The 19,764-nt window shown below is 48.4% G+C and overlaps 1 protein-coding gene across 1 annotated transcript in view; it reads right to left on the bottom strand.

The window, feature by feature from the left end:
* The window catches only part of ptprea (protein tyrosine phosphatase receptor type Ea), a 355,733-nt gene that overhangs the window by 225,853 nt on the left and 110,116 nt on the right, over positions 1–19,764 (bottom strand). Inside the window, exon 3 of the mRNA XM_085994684.1 lies at positions 6,630–6,949. The gene's annotated coding sequence lies outside the window, so the exon portion shown is untranslated. The remainder of the gene's footprint in view (positions 1–6,629; positions 6,950–19,764) is intronic.

Here is a 19,764-nt window from a genome sequence, read left to right as displayed (position 1 = left end):
GATGTCAGGCTTATTGGTATACTTGTCATAGAAGGTATGCAATGAAGGTTCACTAGATTGATTCCTGGGATGCGGGGGCTGTCCTATGAGGAGAGATTGAGTGGAATGGGCCTATATTCTCTGGAGTTTAGAAGAATGAGAGGTGATCTCATTGAAATGCATAAAATTCTTCGAGGACTTGACAGGGTAAATGCTGGGAGGCTGTTTCCCCTGGCTGGAGAGTCTGGAACGAGATGTCATAGTCTCAGGATAAGGGGTCCGCCATTTAGGACTGAGATGAGGAGAAATTTCTTCACTCAGAGGGTTGCAAGCCCCCACCACCCCCCAGAGGGCAGTGAATGCTCAGTCATTGAGTATGTTCAAGACTGAGATCAATAGATTTTTGGGCACTAAGGGAATCAAGGAATATGGGGATCGGGCAGGAAAGTGGAATTGATGTAGAAGATCAGCCATGATCTTATTGAATGGCGGAGCAGGCTTGAGGGGCTGTATGGCCTACTCCTGCTCCTATTTCGTATGTTCTTAATACAGCCCCTAGTTCAGAACATGTAGTGCTGTAAGGCTACCATTATCCAACAGAAATTTTTATGATACAGTAAGCAGTCACTCTACTGCAACACTAACTTTTCACTCCAGTAATTTGAATGAATACAACCTCAGAAAACACAAATGAGAAGGCATGATGACATAAAAGTAGAGAATCATCTTAAAATGGTGGGGGTGGGGGGGCGGCGAGGTGGGGAAGTAAAGATGTTCAAGGTTGGCTAACACCAAGTATGTGAAGTAGCCACTACAAAAACACTGCCTGCAGTGAATTATTTAGCTCATTACCAGGACAACACTTCACAGTATAAAATGATTGAACATAGCAGAAAAAAATAGATTTAGTTGCATCAGCAAAAGCATATACTATGAAATCAGTAGGTATAGTGTTTTATACAGTTTCCATCATAGATACTCTATTTAAATGGTTTCTAAACTTTCCTGTGTGGGGGAACACACTCACAGACGCCTTATCTGAAAACTTCCAAAAGAGACTGCCCACAGGTAAGCCTGTGGTGTGGGTAATGCTCTTGCTGCCTGATCTTTTCTGGTGGCCGCAACCTCTTCCCAACAAATGATTTCTTTACTTGTTAGTTACCACTTGCACATTTTAAGAAACTATGCGTGTTACTATTGGTTGCTATTGTTGTTAGAAATCCGAATAAGCTGCAAGAGTGAAGCAACATGCCACTGGTGAACTGGCACCTTCAACTCATTTTTGTTGAGTTAAATGTATAAGTTGTGTGATAAAAATAATAACTTCCGGGAAGTTATGTCATCACTTCCTGTGAACTGTGAACTATGAACTATGAACTGTGTACATACCTCACTTCCTGTCATGTGTCACTTCCTGTTGGACTGGTATAAATACTGGTCTGTTCAGTATTGTAAGAGGCTTCTACCAGAGGCATGGTAAAGACCTCTCTTGTATATAGTGTGTTTATAAGTTACTTAAAGCTTACTTTAAAGTTACTTGATGGTAAGTCTCCTTTTCCTTACATCAAGTTGCATTTACATGGTCATGGTGTAGTTCCTCTAGGATTTAGTGGGCTACGCGCAGAATACCGATCTGACAAATCACGAAAGCACTGACAAAAATCTAGATTTCACATGATAACCTTTCTGATCCCCACAAAACACTTCACAGTCCGCTAGGAACATGTGGACTCCAGTTTGAAAACCATTGTTGCAATTGCTTTCTACTTAAAGACTCTTTTAAACAATAAGTAAATAGTTCTGGTTGGAATATATTGCTAAACTTTAAATTCTACAGAAGATCGACAAAGCATTAAATTCTAAATCCCAAAAGAAAATATTTCATATAAATCATGTCCACACTATTTCCCTTAAAGGGTATTCCACAGCTTCGCTGACTATTCAAAGGATGTATTATTATTTTTTTATTTGTTCCTGGGTTGTGGCCATCGCTGGCAAGGCCTGCATGTATTGCACATCCCTAATTGCCCTCGAGAAGGTGGTGGTTCTTGACCGCTGCAGTCTGTGCATTGAAGGTACTCCCATAGTGCTGTCAGGGAGGGAGTTCCAGGATTTTGACCCAGCGACGATGAAGGAACAACGATATATTTTCAAGTCAGGATGGTGTGCGATGTGGAGGGGAACTTGGAGGTGGTGGTGTTCCCATGTGCCTGCTGCCCTTGTTCTTATAGGTGATGGAGGTCGCAGGATTGGGAGGTGCTGCCGAAGAAGCCTTGGCAAGTTGCTGCAGTGCATCTTGTAGATGGTACACACTGCAGCAACTTGCCACAGTGTGCTGGTGGTGGAGGGAATGAATGTATAAGGTGGTGGATGGGGTGCCAATCAAGCGGGCTGCTTTGTTCTGGATGGTGTTGAGCTTCTTGAGTATTGTTGGATCTGCATTCATCCAGAGTATTCCATCACGCTCCTGGCTTGTGACTTGTAGATCTTGGAAAGGATCTGGGCAGTCAGGAGGTGAGACACTCGCTGCAGAATACCTAGCCTCTGACCTGCTCTTGTAGCCATAGTATTTAGGTGGCTGGTCCAGTTAAGTTTCCGGTCAATGGTGACGGATTCAGCAAGATTATGCCGTTGAATGTCAAGGGGGCGGTGGTTAGACTCTCATTTGTTGGAGTTGGCCATTGCCTGTCACTTGTGTGGCGCGAATGTTACTTGCCACTTATCAGCCCATGTGTGCCACCATATTCCAATGGCTTGAGCTTTTAAATTTACTTCCCTACATGCAGATAGTGCACTGCTCCCTGATGTGTGGAAATTAAGAGGTATATTTTTTGATGGGTGACATTCATGTATGAACATTTAACATAATCATGCTAAATGCTTCTGTACACGTTATAAGCAGGTGCAATCTCATTTATTTTAAATGGGTAAATGCCTGTCTAAAAATATTGCAGGGAAATGTAGTACAGGCATATTAAGGATTTATAAGGGAACTCTGCCAATCAGAGAATATACCCCTTAAAGTCTACTGAAGAGAAAAATTAAATTTCTCTCAGATTTTATTTGGCATTGATGGACTATTAAATTTTTTAAAAATCTCAACTTTCTAGGTTTGGAACGTTCTGATAAGTTGCTGCCAATTTTTTTAAGAATTGTGGTATAAATGCATAAAAGCAAAATGTTCTTGCCCACCATTGATAAAACTTAACATATATTACAGAAACTATGGTCCAGTTCTTCATTCCTAGTTACAAATAAAACTGAAAACATTATTTTTCGAGTGGCGAGGAACCTCGCTCCTTGCTAATGTACACTAGGGCACTGTCCAAGATTAGTCAGCCTTGGATTGTATTGGAACACTCCAATATTTGCTGGTGCTGGGTGAGGTCCCCCAGTGCCAGCTACATGGGAATTCTACAACATCATTTACGTTCTCTACAGGGAACTTTCTTCGCACTTGCTTTTCCTTAAATTCCAGAAGAACAAACAACTTTATAGTTCATCTATTTACTGTCCAATGGAGAAAATAATCCCCAATTTGTGTCACATGAAATTATGCCAGGCGATACCAGGGTACGAACACACCATGAGTTTGTCTGGAATTCATCTTTAGCATTTTTAGCAGAAGCATTAACTGGTTGTCTAAATGAACCCTTTGTCTTGCTACCTCTCTCTTCATCTTCAAAGCCTCCTCAAAACTTATCTCTTTAATCATGCTTTTAGTCACCTCTTCTAACTCTCTCATTACTGTTCTCCATCCTTTTTTACACTGAACTACATAGGGACATTTACTATGTTTAAAGGTTCTATCTCACATGCATATAAACCACAATATAATTTCAAGGCTAAAACATGTTCTTGGCTCCACATTTCTACCTGTTATACAAGTGTTAAAGTGATTTGTGCTGGATTAAAGGAATTTTTTTCCTCATTACTGATGCAAACACAACAACGCAACGGCAATCCCTGCCGCCCTGAATGATACAACACTACCTGTGTTACAGCGATGTAGAGGGTGGGGGCTGGGGAGCTTGCACTCCAACAAGGAATTTCTTCGCATACTGAATGAAACAGTCATAACAAAGATGAGACCAGTAGAGAACTGGACTTACTTCTGCACAAATATATATATTTAAAGCTTTATGCATTTAAACAATTTTACTTGTTTACACTAGTGGAGAATTTATGGTCTAGAAATTTGTCTCGGGTGGTCGCGCAAAACGGGCGGTATCAGATCGGCCGCGCATTATACACAGCACCTGATGTTCGATTCTATTGACTGCAATTCCATTGGCATGTCACATCAACAGTGAGGAACGTGTTTGAGTCTTTCTCATGCGAGGTGTGGGGGGGGGGGGGGAAGTGTTGCTTACTTTTTTCAAACTAACGGAGGCAGTACAGAGAAAAGCCTTGAGGCTGATCCCTGGCATCAACACATTGAGGTATGAGGAAAGATGGAGAAGCTGGAGCTCTTCAGTCTTGAAGGGAAGCGCGTTGGGTGATATAGACAAGGCAAGTTCAAGCAATGCTTCCAGATAAGACAAGATATGACAACAAAGCAGCATAGGCTAAAACTGGCGACAGGATAATTTAGGATAGATGTCAGTAAGAATTTCTTCATAGACTTAGCATGGTCTTCCAGCTAAAGTAGTGCAGGCAAAAAGCTTAAATTCAAAGTACAGTTAGACAGTGTGGCGGTGGGGAAAACATAATACACCTTTCTTAATGGCTAAGCCAAGAACATCCTCCCTTAACAGTGTTTATCTTATGATCTTGTGAACGACAAATGACAATGGAACAGCAATGCACAATAAGAAGCATGCTCTGTTGTATTCTTATAATATCAGTTTCAGCTCGGAATCTACAAGTCACTAAAATAATTGCTTTACTGCAGGGAAAATTGCATCTTAAATTGTGCGTGTTACAAAAACGAAAAAAGCTTGCCCTAGTGCCAATGGAGGATTAATGCATAGAACAGCAGATTTTTACTTATCATTTTTGAATCCAAAAATAACAAAATTAGGACTCTTGGTAATCTTCAACCAAAGTAATAAAGCAGTTGTGAGTGAAAGTCAACTTTGGTGGTAGCACAAAATGGACGACAGCGGATCACAGCTCCTGTTATACCCCCGACAGCGGATCACAGCTCCTATTATACCTCTGACAGTGGATCACAGCTCCTGTTATACCCCCGACAGCGGATCACAGCTCCTGTTATACTCCCGACAGCAGATCACAGCTCCCGTTATACCCCCGACAGTGGATCACAGCTCCTGTTATACCCCCGACAGCGGATCACAGCTCCTGTTATACCCCCGACAGCGGATCACAGCTCCTGTTATACCCCCGACAGCGGATCACAGCTCCTGTTATACCCCCGACAGCGGATCACAGCTCCCGTTATACCCCCGACAGTGGATCACAGCTCCTGTTATACCCCCGACAGCGGATCACAGCTCCTGTTATACCCCTGACAGCGGATCACAGCTCCTGTTATACCCCCGACAGCGGATCACAGCTCCTGTTATACCCCCGACAGCGGATCACAGCTCCTGTTATACCCCCGACAGTGGATCACAGCTCCTGTTATACCCCCGACAGTGGATCACAGCTCCTGTTATACCCCTGACAGTGGATCACAGCTCCTGTTATACCCCCGACAGTGGATCACAGCTCCTGTTATACCCCTGACAGTGGATCACAGCTCCTGTTATACCCCCGACAGTGGATCACAGCTCCTGTTATACCCCCGACAGTGGATCACAGCTCCTGTTATACCCCTGACAGTGGATCACAGCTCCTGTTATACCCCCGACAGTGGATCACAGCTCCTGTTATACCCCTGACAGTGGATCACAGCTCCTGTTATACCCCCGAGAGTGGATCACAGCTCCTGTTATACCCCCGACAGTGGGTCACAGCTCCTGTTATACCCCACCAAACTTTCAGCTCCACTGAAGTCAATTGAACAGAAGATCGGGCGGGGAGTTCTGTGCTACTGCCCAAGTCAAATTTCACCCCTGCTGAATCTTGGCACCTCATCAGCAACACATCTTGAAGAAAGGGGAGGGTGAAAAGATTTGTACAGTAAATATTAATAAATAATTAATGTTAGACCTAGGGAGCATGATTAATTATTCACCTGGCATATTGATTTAACAGTTAAACAACACTATTGCTGCACCTGTCTTTATCAGAGCAGAGCCCTTCAAACATCTACAAGTATTTTAAATCAAAGGCAGAGACCTGAATAAAAGAGCCTTGACTTCTAAATTTACACGAGTCAAGTCAGCAGGTTGAATGAACAGATTACTTTCACTTGAATTCACCACTTAGCCTGTTAGCTCATAAAAGTACCAGATTCTGTCTTCCGATTTTCACATAAGGGATGATTTACATTTTGCTACACATTGCATTTAACCATCAAAATGCAAATTGTGTAGCACCTTCGGTTTTCTAAAATTCACAAGGTCGCTCTAAGAAGTAAAGAACCTCGGTTCAGAGCATCATTCTCAATAACGTTCAGTATCACATAATACATTGGAAATATCACACGCAGTATCACAATTCCCTCAAAGTGTGTTGGAATTAAACAATAACTAAGCCTCCCAGAATAGAAAATAATTGAGGCATTAATTAAAATTACTTACAAGTAGCTGTGGGTTGCAGATCGTGAGACTCAAACAAAGGCTTCTTTTAAATTCATAGTTAAGAAATCTTCTTTTCAGATTTTTTTCCCCCACTACACAGGCACGTTTTGCATTCTCAGCAATCCTTTGTGAGAGAAGACGGAAGTTCAGCTAGAACAGGTATTCCTGTTTGCATCTTCATTATGAAGAATGTAGCATCAGCAGCACATCTCGCTGTCAGGCCAAGTTCAATACTGGAAAGGCCAGTGTTTTGTTTATTACTCCAAAGCAGCTAATGATTCTGAAATTAGTGGAACCACCTAATTGATCCTGAATTCCACCTGAAAGATAAAAATCAGTGACAATTAATTAGATCAGAATAAATTCGGGGAGAAAATAAATCCAATCAATTAGATCAATGCTAGCCACAACGGTTTGTTTTTTGCACTCTGCACAGTGAATTTACCCATCTAGTCAAAGCCACCGGCTGAAACAAAGGGGTAGATTTTCACCCTGAGCGGACTTCAGATGGTGGCTGGTGGAACGCACCAGGCGGCTGCCTGATAGTTCCGGCAGGAAGGCCCACTCCATTTTGAGGGCCTCATCAGTACAGGCCGGTGGGATGCTGGCTCAAAGTGAACACCCTACGGTAGCCCGCTGGTTACAGGCCGTCGCAATAACGAGCGGTCCGGCCGGCCTCCAGGCTGCAAGAAGCTTGGTCCGCGGAGGGTCTCTAATCTGGAAAGGGGCGAGAAGCCGGAGTGGCATTGACACAGGGTGGCTCCGTAGAACCCCGGTTGGGGTGGGAGGGCTCTTCTTCAGCCCAGCTGCCAGCTGATAACTGGCAAGTGCATGCACAGCGCACTCCACCCAGTTCATTCCTAAAATAGCATCCGGGTTCTACTGATGTTATAGAACCCAGATTAGCCTAAGATTATTAGGCTACCATTGGGTTCAGGCAGCCACCAGGGCCATCTAACCTAAGGACCCCAGGAAAATGGCGTCGACGACACCTTCAACGGAAAGAGAGTGTTGAATCTTTGGCCACAATATACGTGGCCCTACCATCATGTTTTCACCAGGCGGGAGGCCTGAAAATTCAGCCCATAGAATCATAGAGAAATCAATGTTGCTGAATCTATGCAAGGTCAGACAACATGCTTCCAGTCTACTCGGAGAAAAAGCAGTGAACCTCAAACAGCTGAAAACAAACAAGGGAAAGGCAGAAATATAGCCAGTTTGAGACCTAAATATTCCCAACAGTTTCCATGGTGATCCTGCAGTACAGTGACTGTTATTTTGGTCCTCTCTGCAGTGGTAATGAGATTTCAGAGAAGTGGTGATTTAAAACCATCATTCACTTCATCAGCCACTGTTCTTTGTTCATGCTGCAAAACCATAGCTTTTCCTCATTTAACTCATGTACAACACCGCAGCATATTACATACAGTCAGATCGCAAGACTCGAAGTGGTCAATCATTTCTTCAACTTAGAATTTTCAGGTTGTTAAGGACCAAATCTAAATAACATTTCACAAATACCAGTACAATTTATTTTAATAGGAGGAAGCAGAGTAAGGTGTGAAAGAAACATGGATCACCAGAAACATGAAAAGTATTCATCTGCCATTGTTAATAGGCGAATCAATATTACTCCCCCTTCCTCTAAAAAGAACAGAACAAGCACATTCTCATAATGGTCTATTACTGTTTTGCTGCATGAGAATTTGTTTCAAAAGAGCGTTTCAAGATAAATCTGAAGGTTTTACGAAAATCGCTACTTTATACAATGGGTTGAAATTAAAATTTGGCAGGGTTTCAAAATGGGCGGTAGCAGTCCGGCTGTCTGCTATACAACCCGCTTGATTTTCCTTTCCATTGAAGTCAATAGAACCCCCAATGTTTCAAAAATAAGTTTAAAAAATGAATCAAGATGGCTTCCCAATTGAGGCTGCAACCTTTTGAGTGGTTAAAATTTGACATTAACCCAATACCTTTCAGCCTCTCCCGCCCCCACCCCCTACACCTTATGGAGTGGATTTTTTGTTCTAATTTTCTCTCCTTTTGTCTTGAAGGTAGTGGCTCATACACAGGAACAATGTTCTGGATGTTGATACCTCACCACGTGTATGGGGTGGAAATTCGTCTTGGGCGGTGGCGCAAAACAGGCGGTATCGGATCGGCTGCCCGGTATACGCGGAGCCTGATATTCTATTCCACTGACTGCAAGATGAATTTCTAACCCTACATTCTTCATCTGTAAACATGGATGGGGAATAGCTGTATTCGACCATGGTGGGGGAGCATTACAGCTTGCCCTGCATCAGTCTTCAGCCAACATCCAGATATCTTCACTTTCCAGCAGTTGGATCACAATCATTCACGAAGCATTCGCAACAAAATAGATGAATTAATAGCGCACATAGAAATAAACAGGTTTGATCTAATAGCCATAACGGGACGTGGTTGCAATGTGGCCAAGGTTGGGAACTAAATATTCCAGGATACTTAGAAGAGGTATGCAAAATGGAAAAGGAGGAGGGGTAGCCCTGATAATAAAGGATGAGATAAAGACAACAGAGAGAAAGGATCTTAGCTCCGAAAATCAAGAAGTAGGGCTGGATTTTGATACTGGAGGCGTGTAGGAGGCGGGACTACAACTTTCGGGGTTGTAGTCCCACCTCCATCGAGTTGTGGACGCCATTTTCACTTGATTGACCTTGTTGAGCCCGCCCAGTGGGCTCAGCAGGCCAATTAAGGGCCACCTGGCAACAAGTGATGTCACAGATTGACATTTCATCTGTCAAGAGCTTTTGCCAGATGAAATATCAGCATTTGACAGCTCTTTGAAGCTGTCAAACACTGACAATCTGTACTCCAAGTTAATTCCTTCCTCTCAGAGGCTGATTTAGAGATCCCTCCAGAACAGGAAACTGAATGCTGCAGATTTTGACAGCTCACGGCCATTCTGCTTTCTGTGCCGGTGAGATGAGGGACTCCCGAGACCTAAAGGAAGGAAGGCTGTAAAGGTAAGAAAAGGTAAGTAAAACTTCTTTAAACAATTTACACAAACCAAACACAATTACCTCTGCACTCATGCACCCATCACTCACCTGAACGACGGACATCTTGAACCCTCCAAGCCCTTCAGCCCGACGGTCCGCCTCGCTAACTTGGCGTGGTTTGGAGCCGTCGGGAATCCCACACTTTTGGAATAAAAATAGGGATTAGGCTAAAAACTGCCTGTTAACTACCTGTTACCAGGCAGTTAATTGGCACTAATCCCCTTCCCGCCTCGGGGAGGTGGCTCCCAGCACAGGTCGGGTATCCGCCTCCTTTGAAACTAGCACGGAGGCGGGTTGGGGGCGGGATGGGTTCGTGACCCCGAATTCGAGATTTTAACCCCCCACATGCCTCCAATTCCGCCTCTACGGCCCAATGAAAATCCTGCCCGTAGGATCAGTTTGGGTGGAGCTAAGAAACAGCAAGGGGCAGAAAACATTGGTGGGAGTTGTTTATAGGCCCCCAAACAGCAGTTGTAATGTAGGGCAGAGTATAAGTCAGGAAATTAGAAGCGCATGTAACAAGGGTAATACAGTAATCATGGGGGACTTTAATCTACATATAGACTGGGCAAACCAAATTAGCAGTAATAGTGTGGAGGACGAATTCATGGAATGTATGCAAAATATTTTTCTCGATCAGTATGTTGAGGAACCAACTAGGGAACAGGCTATTTTAGATGTAGTATTGTGCAATGAGAAAGGGTTAATTAATAACCTTGTAGTAAAGGAGCCTTTAGGGAAGGGTGACCATAATATGATAACATTTTATACTGAATTTGAAAGTGATTTAGTTAAATCTAAACAAAGCAAACTACGTAGGTATGAGGGGCGAGTTGGCTAAGGTAGATTGGGAAACTACATTAAAAGGTATGATGGTAGAGAGGCAATTTAAAGAATGAATACATAATTTACAACAAATATCCATTCCTTTAAGGCACAAAACCCCCCAAGGAAAAGTGGTCCAACCGTGGCTAACAAGAAAAGTTAAAGATAGTATTAAATCAAAGGAAGAGGCTTATAATGTTGCCAAAAAGAATAGTAAGCCTGAGGATTGGGAGGATTTTAGAATTCAGCAAAGGAGGACCAAGAAATTGATAAAGAAAGGGAAAATAGAATGCGAATAAATTAGTGAGAGACATGAAAACAGACTGTAAAATCTTCTATAGGTATGCAAAAAGGAAAAGATTAGTGAAAGTAAATGTGGGTCCTTTACAGGCTGAGACAGGAGAAATTATAATGGGGAATAAGGAAATGGCATGAAAATTAAACAAATACTTTTGGCTGGATTTTACCAGCCCTGAGGAGGTGGAATTAGAGGCAGGACTGCTGGGAAAGTCAAAAAGAATGGGAGCGGGTCCTGATACCGTTCCCAACCTGCCTCCAACCAATCTTCCCAGGAGTCGGGTCCCCGATTTGCGCAGGGACCCAACTCTTGGCGGCGGGAGGAGGATTATAGCCACTTAACTGCCTATTAACGGGCAGTTAACAGGCAGTTAAGAGGCTTTTTCCCATTTTGCGACTTCTGCTGCGGGCTTCCCAACATCGGGGAACCCTGCCAGTGTAAGTGAGGCATGCTGTGGGTCTGCTGTACTGTTGGTGTATATATGATAGCTACAGAAGTGGTGTGAAAGATGCAATGGGACACTGATAAGTACCAAAGGTAAAGAGATGTTGGGAAAGTCATTTTTAATGTGTTTAGATTTTTCTGTAGGTGACAAGCTTTGAAATGTTTGTGTGGCCTCACCTCAATGGGAGAAGTGACTTTTTGCTTCTGTACCCTCTGAAGCAGCTGCCATCTGTTTTATCCTAAGGAGAGAGTCATTGGAGAGCCTGGAGGCAAGGGTTCACCTATGTACAGTGATTGTCAGTGTTTGACAGCACCTCAATGCTATCAAACACTGTCAAATCATCTGTCAAAAATTTATGCTTCATGTCCCTTTAAGAAAACCGGCAGATGAAGCATCATCAACTGATGTCACCTGACACCAGCTTTCCCTTAATTGGCCAGCAAGTCTGCAGGGCGGGCTTAACAAGGCCAATCAGGGGAAAATAGCGTCTGTGCGTCGGACGTCGCTGGGGCGGGACTAGAACCCAGAACGCAGCAGTCCCGCCCCCAACGCATCTTGGTGAGTAAAATCCAGCCCTTTGTGTCTGTCCTCATGGAAGAAGACACAAAAAACTTCCCAGAAGTAGTGAAGAACCAAGGGCTAGATTTTCAGTTGCTAGCGCCAGCAGTTAGCGCCTTAAGAGAAGTGATTTTCGGGCGCTATGCATGTAGCACCCGTGCGCAGCGCTGTTTGCGCCCCACCCCAAATTAAGTTGCCCGTTAGCGCCGGCGCAAAGTTTAGTGCCCGGCCGGATGCGCGCGCAGAAAATGACGTCACATCCTCGTGCAACGCCCTTTGGCCGCCCCGATTCCAAACTTCAGTCGGACTGCCCCATTGTGCGGCTGGCGGCCGGAGCGTTTGGAAAAAGGAACGCAACACAACCAGCGCGGGCCCCAGGGGGCGCAAATTAAAGGGGACGTGCTCTCCAGTATAAAGGCCAGCCTTTTTTCAGAAAACACTCTTGTGCAACGCATTTCTGGAGACACAACAAGGAGGATAGCTAACTGGTTTCAAGCAGCAAGAGCTCAGGTATTTTTGGACTCAGGCCAGAGCGCTGCAAGTGGCCTTTTGGAAATTTGAGTGTTTGCCAGGATTTGATGGGGGTTGCATGGGGTGCCAACGCGAAGCTGCAGCTCCATGTCCGTAGGGCTCGCAGACGCATTGTGAGAGGGGCAGCCCTGGCTAGAGGCAGAGGGGGCTACAGGCGTCGGCCACGTAGGCCTTACCCAGTCAGGCTATACCGCCAGCAGAGCTCCTACCTAAACATGAGTGCCGCGCGATGTGTTAGAAGGCTCCGATTCCGAAAGGAGGTGATTGCAGAGATCTGCCACCTGCTTCGCCGAGATCTGCGGCCAAAGCTCAGGTGCAGGACGTCTCTGTCGGTGGAAGTGAAGGTGACGGTGGCATTGAACTTCTATGCCACCGGCTCCTTCCAATACGCTGCTGGGGACATAGCAAACATCTCCCAGTACGGCGCGCATCGCTGCATCCGCCAGGTGACCGAAGCACTGTTCAGAAGGAGAAGCCAATTCATCTCCTTCCCCATGGCCCTGGAGAGCCAGCATCAGCGCGCATTGGGATTTTCCAGACTCGGGGAATTCCCCTTGGTGCAGGGCGCCATTGACTGTACGCATGTGGCTTTGCGGGCCCCTCTGGAGCATGGCGAGCAGTATCGCAACAGGAAGGGCTACCATTCTCTGAATGTGCAGCTGGTCTGTGACCACAAGCAGCGCATCATGGCAGTCAATGCCAGCTTCCCAGGCAGCAGCCACGATGCCTTTATCCTGCGGCAGAGTACTGTGCATGACATGTTCCAGGCACAGCCTCCCCCAAGAGGATGGCTACTCGGGGACAAAGGCTATCCTTTGTGCACCTGGCTCATGACCCCGCTCCGCGCGCCCCGGACCGCTGCTGAAGAGGCCTACAACGAGAGCCATCAAACCACCCGCAACATCATCGAGCAAACTATTGGGGTCCTCAAGCAGCGGTTCCGCTGCCTTGATCACTCCGGAGGAGCTCTCCAGTATTCGCCGGACCGGGTCTCCCAATTTGTGGTGGTTTGCTGCATGCTACACAACCTGGCTATCCGCAGGACTCAGGCACTGCCACCTGACGTTGGACCAGCACCTCAGGAGGAGGAGCAGGAGGAGCATGAGGAGGAGGAGGAGGAGCAGGAGTACGTTCCCAGGAGGGAGCGACCAGGGCCAAGGGCCGCACGACGCCACCTTATTACACGGTACTTCTAAGCCCCGTCAGGGAATGGCCAGGGGCCATGAGGGAAGATGAATGCAGCCGCTGCGCAAGCCCTCAGCCGGCGAAGCCAACAAACACTAAGAAGAACAACCATGGAGACTGCATGAATAAAGATAATTATTTATTACACAAAAATGAAAAGCCCTTCCTACATGAATCCCCAAAAACAATAAATGGGCCCCACAAAAAGCCCAACAAACGACTCACTCCCACAAACTGGGGAGGAGTCACTCCACATTTCTTCAAACCGGGCCTCAACGTCGGCATAACGCAAAAAATAAGCCCTCCAACAACACAACCATGGGCAAAATAAAGATGGCCACCGCCATATAAAAGGAAAGCTGGCCACACCCTCTACTGAGTGGCCCGCGAGGGCGAGACCTTGCCCAGCCTTTTGCCTCCCCTGCCCGGCCTGCTGCTCCTTCGCAAGCTCTGCCCAGTGGCTGCTGCGAGGCTGGGGGAAGGCGCCTGAGGCTCAGATGCCCTTCCGCCAGATGCCGCTGGGGGGCGGCCTACACGGCGTTTGGGCCTCGAGGGGCCGTCTGCTGAGTGGCGCACCTGAGCCTGGCCACCATCAGCTGCAGCCGCTTGCCCTTGATGCCCCAGTGGGGGAATGGCGGCGACGGATGGCGCAATGTGGGCCAGCTGGCGTCTGGGATGCGCTGGCTGGTGCTGTGGCGCGGTGGCACTCGGCCGGGCCCGCACTGCAGGATCCGCAACAATCAGCCGAGGGGCGGCTTGCTGGGATGGTCCAGCGCGGCGGCTGCCCTGGCGATGCCTGCCTGAGACAGCGCGTGTGGCAGCAGTGAGTGCCCCTGTTGTCCTGGTGTGCGCCCGCATCACATCCGCCAGGGTCTTGATGGCATCAGTCAGCATGCGGCCACTCGCGGCAGTTGCTGCCCCGAACTCGCGCACACTGGTCGCCAGCGACTCGATGGCCTCAGGCATGCGCCCCACCACGCTCATGAGCTCCGTGTGGCGCCGGTCCGAATCCTCGGCCATCTTATCCAGCTTCCGCACCTCCTCCGAGGTGAAGGTGTCCGGACTGGAGTCGCTACTCTCCCGCTGGGGAGGAGGGGGCCGAACTAGGGGACCCTTGCCACATTGGTGGCGGCGAGTGTGCCGATCAGCAGCACTCCCCTCTGATCCTTGCCCCCTTTGGGGGGAAGGCCGCGGGCCACGCGCACGGCTCCTGGGTGGCTGGACGCCACTGGTCCCAGAAGCTGCATTGCCCTGCGACAGTTCCTCCAGGCACTCGTCCAGTGAGGAGGTGTCAAGCATTTCCTCCTCTCCTGTGGGACGTGACTGTTCCCCCGATGGTCCGGCTTGCTCCTCCTCCTCCTCCTGCTCGGAGGTGCTGTCACTGGCAGCTTCAGGGTCCTGGTCGTCACCAGCTGAAAGCAGGAATGCACAAGAGTAGCTTCAGAGTGAGGAGACGGCGTCAGCGAGGGAGTTAGGACTGGTGGCATTCAGCGCATTGGTGGGACAGTGGCAAAGGAGGTAGCTCGGATGGGCCAGTGCGACGCGAGAGGGCCAAAAGGCGAGGTCCTTACCATTGCCGGGCAGTGGAGGGTCGGCTACTCCGCACGCTGTGGGGACGAGCACACGGGCTCCCATGAGCACACACACGCGCTCCTCCAGCCGAGTGAGCTTCTGCAGCTTGGCGCGGCCACCCCTGGCACGGGCCTGGCAATTAAAGGCTTCTTTAGCCTGCAAGAGAAAGGACGGGCTGTAAGTGCGCAGTGTAGCCCTGATGTAGTGTGCACTGCCTCCCATGGTGGAATAGCTTGGCCAGAGTGAAGCCCTGATGTAGTGTGCACTGCCTCCCATGGTGGAATAGCTTGGCCAGAGTGTAGAGTGCCGAATGGCCAATTGATGCTCATGACTGTCCCAATGCTGCTGGCTGAGGGCTGGCCAATAGGACTTTCAGCTCCCTTTGCCCATCATGTCAGGTGTACATGCAAGAATGAGGAGGAGACTGGAAAGGGTACTCACCCTGACAATCCTGGTCAGGTCGTTGTATTTTTTACGACATTGTTTGTGGGTCCTGGGGGCATCGCCGGTGAACGTCACCCTCTGGGCGATCTGCTTCCAGGCTTTGGTGTAGTCGTGGTGGGTTGGATTCCTCCCACTCTCTGGGAACAAGATCTTGCGCCTCACCTCCAGAGCTGTGACCATTATGTCCAGATCACCCTCTGAGAAGCGCAGGGCACGCTGACGGGCCTTCTCTGGCGTTGCCATGACTCCCTGGGGCTGAGCAGCAGTGTTGAGGCCTCTTTGCAAGGCTGCAGTGTGCAGGGCGTGGCAGCAGACCAATTCGTCCCTTCCCCCTTTAAGAGCTGGTCGGCGCCACGGGGTCTGCTGTCAGTCCAAAAATGACCGCACCCGCGCTGCGCCCCGCCTGGGCGCTATCCCTCTGGACCGCCGGCTTAGCGCCTAAAGATAGTAGTGGAACGCCTCTTTTAGCGCTCCACCAATCTCTTAGGGTGAAGCCACTGAATTTCCGGCAACGGGACGCTACTTTGGGGCGGGCGCTAACTTTGGGCGGGCGCTAAGGTTAGCGCCCCAAAACTGCCTATACTGAAAATCTAGCCCCAAGGGTCTAGCGAGACTGAGGAACTGAAAGAAATTAGTATTAGTAAAAAAATAGTACTGGAGAAATTAATGGGACTGAAAGCCAATAAATCCCCTGGATCTGATGGCCTACATCTTAGGGTTTTGAAAGAGGTGGCTATAGAGATAGGGGATGCATTGGTTTTCATTTTCCAAAATTCCATAGATTCTAGAACAGTTCCCACAGATTGGAAGGTAGCAAATGTAACCCCACTATTTAAGAAAGGAGGGAGAGAAAAAACAGGGAACTACAGACCAGTTAGGCTGACATCAATAGTACGGAAAATGCTAGAATCTATTAAGAACGTGGTAACAGGGCACTTAGAAAATAATAATAGGTTTAGGCAGTCAATACGGATTTATGAAATGGCAATTGTGTTTGACAAATCTGTTAGAATTTTTGGAAGAAGGAGGAAAGAAGGAAAGAAAGGAAAGAAATAAAGAAGGAAAAGAGAAAGAAAGCAAAAGAAGGAAAGAAAGAAAGAAAGAGAAAGAACGATTTTGCCATTATATGGCACCTTTCATGACATCGGGACGTCCCACAGCGTTTTACAGCTAATGAAGTACTTTTGAACTGTAGGAAACACGGCAGCCAATTTGTGCACAGCAAGGTCCCAGAAATAGCAATGTGATAATGACCAGATAACCTGGCCAGGACACCGGGGAGAACTTACCTACTCTTCTTCAAAATAGTGCCACGGTATCTTTTACGTCCACCTGAGAGAGCAGACGGAGCCTTGGTTTAATGTTTCATCCGAAAGACAGCACTCCAACAGTGTAGCATTCCTTTGGTGCTGCACTGTTGAGCATCAATCTAGGTTGTGTGTCCATTTTGTAACAAAGTCATTTTGAATGGGCTTTTTTCAAGAAATGGACTACTATTATTACTAAACAGGATTTAAATTAAAGGCTGATGTGCATACAGAACGTGTAAATTAAAGCAATGTAGGAATTAACGAATTCCTACGAATAACTGAGATCGACACCAGAGAACGATTAAACAGGTCTTTACTCAACGGAGATGCCATGAGGACTGACTGTGCAGTCTCGTGGTTTGCGATGTGACGTCATCGCGTTTGCCCGCGTTTTCCCGCGCTCTTAAAGGGGCCACGCCCCATACATGCAAACTCTATATACAAAACACAGTAATGCCTAACACAATGGTACAGGCTTAGGCTGGTGTTAGAACCTCGTTAAAGAGAATTATATACAGTTAGCCAGAGTCATTCAGTGGTTCTGCCACATGCGGCCCCCCAGAATTCGCTTTAACGGACAAAGTCAAACGGTGAGGGGGTCTGACAAGCCTTTCAGAACGACTCCTGTACTCTCGAGGTGGAGGCTGCTGGGCGGCTGGTGGTCTGGCGGGCGGTCGCACTTGGTCTGCCATAACGACGACGGGTGGCCGACTCCGTCTCGGCGGCTGTGCTGTCTCAACGGGGCGGTCGAGGTCCAAATGTGCTGGCTTTAAGCGGTCGACCGAAATGTGGTCTGGTTTACCACTGACATCTACCGTGAAGGTTTTGTCCCCTGCTTCCAACACGCGGAAGGGACCGGTACATGGGGCCTTGAGCGGATCCCTATGCGCGTCATGGAGAATAAAGACGTATTCAGCCTTGTGAAGCTCCGTGGGAATGTGTGATCTCTGCGGCCCGTGGTGCAAAGTGGGCACCGGTGCGAAACATCTGGCTGCCTCTTGGTGACTAGCAAGCTGGGCAGACACGGACTATTGCTCCGTCGATGTTGGTAGGAAGTCCCCTGGGACCCGCAGCGGCTGACCATACACCAGCTCCGCTGATGAAGAGTGAAGGTCTTCTTTGGGGGCCGTGCGAAGGCCCAACAGGACCCACGGTAGCTTGTCTGCCCATCCAGCGTCCTGGAGGCTGGCTCTCAGGGCGGCCTTCATTGACCGGTGGAAACGTTCGCAGAGGCCATTTGCCTGTGGGTGGTAGGCTGTGGTGTGGTGTAATTTGACACCGAGTCCTTGGGCCACTGCATTCCAGAGTTCGGAGGAAAACTGCGGTCCCCTGTCTGACGAAATATCGGCGGGTACTCCGAAACGGGCGATCCAGGAGGAAATGAACGCCCTGGCCACGTCCGCCGAAGTAGTGGAGGACAGGGGGACTGCCTCCGGCCATCTGGTGGTGCGGTCAACCATGGTCAGGATGTGTGAAAAGCCATGGGAGGGTGGGAGTGGTCCTACCAGGTCCACGTTGACATGGTCAAAACGTCGCTTCGGAAATGTGAAGGCGGCCAACGGAGCTTTGATGTGGCGCTGTACCTTGGCCTTTTGGCAGACCACGCAGGTGTTGGCCCAGTCGCAGACATCCTTATGCATGCCATGCCATACAAATTTCGCTGACATCAGCTTCTGAGAGGCCTTCATTCCAGGGTGTGACAACCCATGTATGGCGTCGAACACGTTGCGGCGCCAGACGACCGGCACGATAGGGCGAGGATCCTGTATGGAGAAGTCACACAACAGCATGGTACCTGCCGAATGGAACTTGACGTTGGCCAACTGGAGGCCAGTGATGGCCGTTCGGTAAGCTTGGACTTCCGGGTCTGAGGCTTGGTCCGCTGCCATGAGGGCGTAGTCGATGCCCAAATGAACCGTATTGACGATCGCGCGGGAGAGGCAGTCTGCCACCAGGTTGTCCTTACCAGCCACGTGTCGTATATCCGTGGTGAATTCGGATATGTAGGTCAGTTGACGCTGCTGTCGGGCTGACCACGGTTCAGCGGTCTTGGACATTGCAAAGGTCAGCGGCTTATGGTCCACAAAAGTGGTGAAAGGCTGTCCTTCCAGAAGGAACTGAAAATGGCGGATGGCCAGAAAAAGGGCGAGCAACTCCCGGTCGAACGCGCTGTATGCTCTCTCATTCTGCCATAGTTGACGGCTGAAGAATGCCAATGGCTGCCACGTCCCGTTCACCCACTGCTGTTGCATGGCACCGACTGCGTAGTCCAACACGTCGGTGGTGAGGGCGATGGTGGTTCCTGGCAGCGGGTGCGCCAGCATAGTCGCATTGGCTAAGCCGCTTTTGGTGTCGGCGAACGCTCGGGCCATGTCATCCGTCCAGTCTACCGGGTTCTTGCCAATCTTACCCTTGAGGGCCTCGTACAGGGGCCGCATGAGTAGTGCCACCTTAGGCACGAAACGGTGGTAAAAGTTTACCATGCCTAGGAATTCCTGCAGGGCCTTTATGTTCTGCGGGCGTGGAAAGGATGTCACCGCCTCTACCTTCGAAGGTAAAGGAACCGCTCCCTCTGAGGTGATGCGATGCCCCAGGAAGTCAATTTGGTGCAGGCCAAACTGACACTTGGCCGGGTTGATAATCAGGCCGTGTTGGCTGAGGCGTCGAAAAAGGGTGCGTAGGTGACAGATATGTTCCTCTTTAGTAGGACTGGCAATGAGAATATCGTCCAGGTAGACGAAGAGGAACTCGAGGTCCCGCAGCACGGAGTCCATCAGGCGTTGGAAAGCCTGGGCTGCGTTCTTTAACCCAAACGGCATCCGTAAAAACTCGAAGAGGCTGAATGGGGTGATGACTGCGGTCTTCTGGATGTCTTGTGGATGAACTGGGACCTGGTGGTAGCCCCGGACGAGGTCGACTTTTG

This window comes from Somniosus microcephalus, chromosome 8, assembly GCF_052327205.1.
Source record: "Somniosus microcephalus isolate GS21.2 chromosome 8, FLI_Smic_1.0, whole genome shotgun sequence".
NCBI lineage: Eukaryota > Metazoa > Chordata > Chondrichthyes > Squaliformes > Somniosidae > Somniosus > Somniosus microcephalus.
The sequence above is the reverse complement of the archived record's forward strand: the minus strand, read 5'-3'. Positions and strand labels throughout refer to the sequence as shown.